The 5,819-nt window shown below is 43.5% G+C and overlaps 1 long non-coding RNA gene across 1 annotated transcript; it reads left to right on the forward strand.

Annotated features, from left to right (window-relative positions):
- The first annotated feature begins 336 nt into the window (after positions 1-336).
- Positions 337-5,615, forward strand: LOC144157681 (uncharacterized). Its single transcript, XR_013319823.1, has 4 exons — positions 337-355; positions 1,013-1,044; positions 2,728-2,801; positions 5,425-5,615. It is a non-coding gene; the product is annotated as an uncharacterized LOC144157681 (long non-coding RNA).
- Positions 5,616-5,819: the final 204 nt, after the last annotated feature.

Here is a 5,819-nt window from a genome sequence, read left to right on the forward strand (position 1 = left end):
CTTTCCTCGCAAAAATTGATCCCGCAATGCTACAGTTTCAAAGCGGCTTGGAAAAAAACATACCAAATGAATTTTCTACCGGAGCAGTTTTATTTCCTGGTGCGGGCTCATGCCTAATTGGATATCTTGGATTTAAAAATATAATGAGAATTCCATGATACTCAGAAGTATGGTGTTGCCGCAGCTCGATTTTATTCCAGTAATGATTGGGTGGAAATTGGAATGATTGCCTCCTATCACGTGTCCAGTAACAGTGCTTGTGAGTGCTTTAAAAGATGGTCACCTGAGATCTCCAGCAGTCATCCAGGCTTGGCCATTGGACGTTTAGACTCTCAGTGACGGCAACGGCTCTGCGGTAAGTCGACAAAATGTTTCTTCTGATTTCTGTAATCTTGTTGTCTGTACAAAGTTCCGTGTATAGTTTTCGATGAACATGGCTTCCTATTGAAGAAGCCAACGTAAAGTTGTGAACATTTCGTGAAAATATTGGGCTTCACCAGGGCATTTTATGAAACAGTTCTTTTTTACGGGTAATTTTAGTTCAAGAAGGCACAAATACCAAATAATTCTGATGAGACCTGCAACGCCTTCGACCCCCTCACCCGAGGAATCAGACTGTTCTCTTCCAGGGATACAAAGAAACATGCGCTTTACAAATGCTGCCTCGTGCACTACTTCCTATATTATTGGGTGCCTATGCTAAAATTTTTTCAAGCGCTTCTTTTCTTCATTCCCCTTTTGCCTGTAAATCTGATTGCTTGCATTAACTCTTCTTGTTTGTTGACGTAAACTCCTGTCTTGGCTGTATGCTCACAGTATGAATAAATGAAAATATACATTTTTTTCTCGCTGAGGAAATAACTGAACTCTATACTAGAGAATAAGCTGTCAGTGAAATGCACATTTAAGAGCTAGAAGCAAGTATTATTTCAAAGAAATATTCACAGACATTCTATTTCATTCTCTTTACTGAAAAATGAGATCCAATATGTAAAAAAATTGTTTTTTACAGATTCCGCAATTAGGATGAGATTGTTCTCACTGGTAAGGCATTTTTTCAATCTGATGCACGTAGCATTGCATTTTACAACTGTATAGGTAAGGGGTAAGGCCTGGAATAGAAAACATAATAAAATTTTTCAGCAGGGCGGCTGAGCAACGCCGGGGGAATCATACTAGAAACCGAAAAATTACAACCCTTAAAATGTATACTTTCTTTATTTATGTATTCCTTTATTGATACCGCAATCCCCATTACGGGGATTTTAGCAGGTTGATTACAGACAATTTTTTACTACGAATTAAGGACAGAAAGTTAGGCTAGTTGGTTAGACAATAATGGGTACGTTTTACTCGCGCAAAAGATGGACCACACGAATAAGAAAAACACCGGACGAATGCTAGTACTAGAAAGCACCAAATTCAGGACGGAAATTCGGGCAGACAATAATGGGTACATTTTACTAGCTCAAAAGACGGACCACACAAGTAAGAAAAGCACCGGACGAACGTTTGTACTAGAAAGCAACGAATTAAGGACGGAACGTTGGGCTAGTTGGTTAGACGATGATGGGTACATTTTACTAGCGCAAAAGACGGACCACACGAGTAAGAAAACACACGACGAACGCTAGTACTATACAGCAACGAATTAAGGGCGGAAAGTTGGGCTAGTTGGTTAGAGGATAATGGGTACATTTTACTAGCGCAAAAGACAGACCACACGAGTAAGAAAAACACAGGACGAACGCTAGAACTAGAAAGCAACGAATTGAAGACGGACGAGGAGGAGGCTAAACATCGTTATTGTGTAATAAATTTGTGTGACGTCTTCAGGAGGTGGACTCCTCAGTTCAGGACCCCATATGCTTTGCCAGCCGCTACAGCCCGCTCCACCAGTCGAAGCTCGTCGGACAGGCATGAGCTGGACAGGGCGCGTCTCTAGAGCTCGTGAGACTTGTACGGATTCGGTTTGGGGAGAGGGTGGGAGGGGCATCCACAAACCATATGGAAAAGAGTACAGTCTGCTCCGCAGAAGGGGCACCTAGGGGGCGCAATGTGTTCAGAGTACTGGCAGACTCTTTTTGGGTGGGGAAAGGTGTTTGTTTGCAAGGCACGGTAGTGGTGTGCCTGCTCTATAGATAGGTGTTGGTGGGGTGGGGGAAAACTAGCCGAAACTTTCGTCCTTGAGTTGTTGTGTTCTAGTACTAGTGTTCGTTCGGTGTTTTTCTTAATCGTGTGATGCAGTGTTGATTAAGCGAAACGACTGCTCACTACAGCAGCGCCAAAACTGCGAGGTCAAACTGCGTGGACAGTAGATTTCACCTCATGCTCTCAAAGAGTGTCAAGTTAGGTATTTACCCGAAGTTACTAAGTTGTAGAAACTTGTCAATTGCAGATTTTTCATTCGAATGCAATACAAAAAAAAATACATCTGGCATGAGTTGCCTTGCTTAATGTGGTAAATACAACCAATATACACATGGCTGAGCAGAAAATGTATTTTTTGTTATGCCTTACGTAGGTTATTATATTAGCAACCCCAATATACCCTTACCACGCGCGGGATAGTTTTACGACGCCTGGCGTGTTAAATTAGACCATGTTGCATTTCGTTTGCCTACCAAATATTATGTGTCTCTGGTTTTTCAAAACATAACTTTCGTAACCTCAGCGCAGATGAACAGCATCGAAAGCAACACATAACGAATATAAACCTTGCTCCAGATTTTCAGATTCCATGTCACTATGGCATTTGTATTCCTGTCACAAATGGCTGTAGACGTTGTGGCGGCCAATGGGTAAGATCATTGAATAGCATGCCGAATTATGTTGTTCACTCCGGCTCTGATTACACATCGTTTATTTATATACAATGCCTTAAACTAAGATAAATGAAAAATACAATGACATCGTTTAAAAGTTCACTTCTTCTGATTACGAGAGACAGCTCATGCTGAAGCACTTGAAAGGGAGTAGCCAACGTTGCAATCGGAATCAGGGCAGTGAGCCGTTCGTAGAATAAAGCGACATCTGCAGCATTGTGAAAAAGGAATCGCAGGGGATCACTGTCAGAAGAGTGACCAAAACTTCAAAAAAGAATGTTATGCTGTTGAATTTATGTGGATTTCTTGTACCTTCTTTCTCGTCATACCGAACTTGAAAACGTCGATAAAGTGAATTGAATTTATGACATAAACAGGTCTCCCACAAAAATTATCCCCCTGAAAACGTTTCCGATTAGAGTACTCAAATGTCCCCGATAATAAGTGGTGTGAAGTCTCGGTTTCCTGTTAGGTTTTTTCGTGTGATAGTAGAAAGCTATTTGCAGTCACTAGCTGTTTTACGATTTCTTGCACGATTTCCAAGAGAGTGTAGTGTGATACCTGAGCAGCTTGTTGATGGTATATAGTCAAAGCAAGAAAAAGCTGATGCAGATGAGTTTGTCTGCGAATTAACGAACCAGAGTTCCACTGTGACTTGTGTGAAAAGCGACAAATGCCTAAAAGGAGTGGCAATACTACAACTTCACATTTTTTGACAAGCTTAGGTATGGCAATGTATATTATAAGCACAAACACTGGGACTAGTGTGCGACACTCACGAAAAAGTGCACTGCTTCGTGGTATTTGCGTGAGAAGTTTTGTTAAAATGATACTTTTAGCGAGGACCTCGTGTTTGTTCCTCGTCTGTGCATTGTGCGTTTTCTTGCATTTTTGCTTTCTTACGTTGGCGCAGAAACTGGTGGTACTCGAAAGCGCACTTTTCCTATTAATAATGTTGTTGTCCTTTCCTTTTCGCGTCTTTTTATTGGCTTGGTGTCATTTATTATAAAGCCGCATTCGCATCGCCAATTAGGGATAAAATCGACGGCGGCAATTTTTCGCTACTCTTCAAGGGCTGAATGTGGGATTCCTTTGCATGTCTTAAGTGGTACAGCGTGTCCGGCCGTACCCTATGCGTTTCATCCAGCAGCGGTGCAGAGGTCCTTGGATGCCGCCGAGTGCGCAGTGACTGCTCGTTCGTGTACGCCAGCCCCCATACATGCATGAAGAGTCGGCCGCCCGTGATATCCGTATTCCGTGGGGGGACAGAGAAACTAGCCAAAAGTCTCCACGAGGAGGCTTTCAAGCAGAAGGCAATTTGTGCGTACTTATTTAGCACTTTGTACAGATAATATTACCAAGGAGAAAAAAAATCTGCCCCATTCGGAATTGAAAAGCGATGGATGAGGTAACAGCGGAACTGGTAATATCCACGGGCTCTATCTCGGCTTTGCTTACGTCACCTCTTTCTTAAAAAAGAGATAGATAAAAAGGGAACCTTGCTTTATGCAAATCAGTCTAAACCAACTCCACATTTTACCCTCGTAAAATCGAAATACAAACTGCCAAAATGAGTAGCCAAAGCCCAATTCAACTTCTTGAAAGTCCAAAGCCAGCTACCCGCTATGAACTGAGGGGAACTGCGGTGTGCCCCGAATCTGCTCATAGCGCCACCGAATATACATTGGTTTCATAATGTTGCGTCTTAGTAGATGGAGGTGTAGACAGCACGATGGTGATGTACCTATTTACTAGGCGTAGCGCTACACCGAAGAATACAGGCAGCACGGCGAGTCTCAGCGAAGATGGCTGAATCAGTCTGGCCCGGGAGCGGTGGACCCACACATTTGCGTCGTCGTCTTCGAACACCTGGCCGGCCGAGAAGCCTGGAACGTAGCACTCTTGCGGATTGAACTCTGCACGGCGAGCGCACACACCGTAAGCAGGGAATCGCGACTTGACAAATATCCACGTGGCAATGAGTCTAGAGATGCAGGTCCAATTCCTACCACGGGAAGCATTTTTTTCTTTGAAGCGCGCTCTCCACAAACCTGCTCGTGGGCTTCTGGCCTCCTCGCCACTTTCCCTTACACTTTTTGACCTAGCATTTTCTTCCTGCGCACTTCGCCGACAATAATTTCCTGTTAGCAATACACACACACGAAAGAACGCTTCAGCCGCTTCGGTGTTAAAACGATACGCCCGCGTGTCCTAATTTCGGAACATTTAACACAGCGCTTGTGTTTGCCGTGCGTTTCCACATTTATTCGGCTGTTTTGGCATGTTTTGCACAGGTGCAGCATCACCTAGTACGAACACTAACATAAAATTTTCAAACGTTCTACCGTTACTTTTGAGATGCTCGGTATTGTGTTGTTCCCCTGCTGGTTTGTCGCATGCGGGGGGTGTTACAAAAGAGGTCGTAGTATTGACAAAACTGCACGGGAAAATTTCGGACGACTATTTCCTGATGCTTGTAACAAATCTTTGCAAATGGTTTCTTTGTTCGGTAATTGTGGTGTTTTTGCGTATAATACAATAGCCCATTATTTCCGCGAACGACGACTGTCTACAAAGGAAGTTTCGTTGTCTCTTTCAGTGTACCAGCTTTGACAAACCACCTTGCTGCAGCGGCTTTTTCTGCATGCCTGTCGGATTTGGATCTGGCGTCTGCGCACCAAATAACCCGTAACGAAGTTCGTACCCGATGTAATTAACGGCATTCATAGACTCTCCCAACCACGAAAATTTTTACGACAAATACGGAAATAAATCTCAAGCATGATTGAATCATAGTAACTTCGTGCTAGCAGACCAAAAAACAAAAGCGCGTGTAGAAGAATACCTGGGACCACTGTGTGTCATTCGGCGGATCACAAATTTCGCTTACGGCGTCCCACTTTTGTGTCGCGGGCGCAAGCAATGTGGTATACAGGCCGACCACAGACTTCATTCGCCAAGCACAGCCGCGAAGCGACAACAATAATAAGTGTA

This window comes from Haemaphysalis longicornis, unplaced genomic scaffold, assembly GCF_048455015.1.
Source record: "Haemaphysalis longicornis isolate Haplotype H1 unplaced genomic scaffold, Haemaphysalis longicornis Haplotype H1 scaffold_10, whole genome shotgun sequence".
NCBI classification, from domain to species: Eukaryota; Metazoa; Arthropoda; class Arachnida; order Ixodida; family Ixodidae; genus Haemaphysalis; species Haemaphysalis longicornis.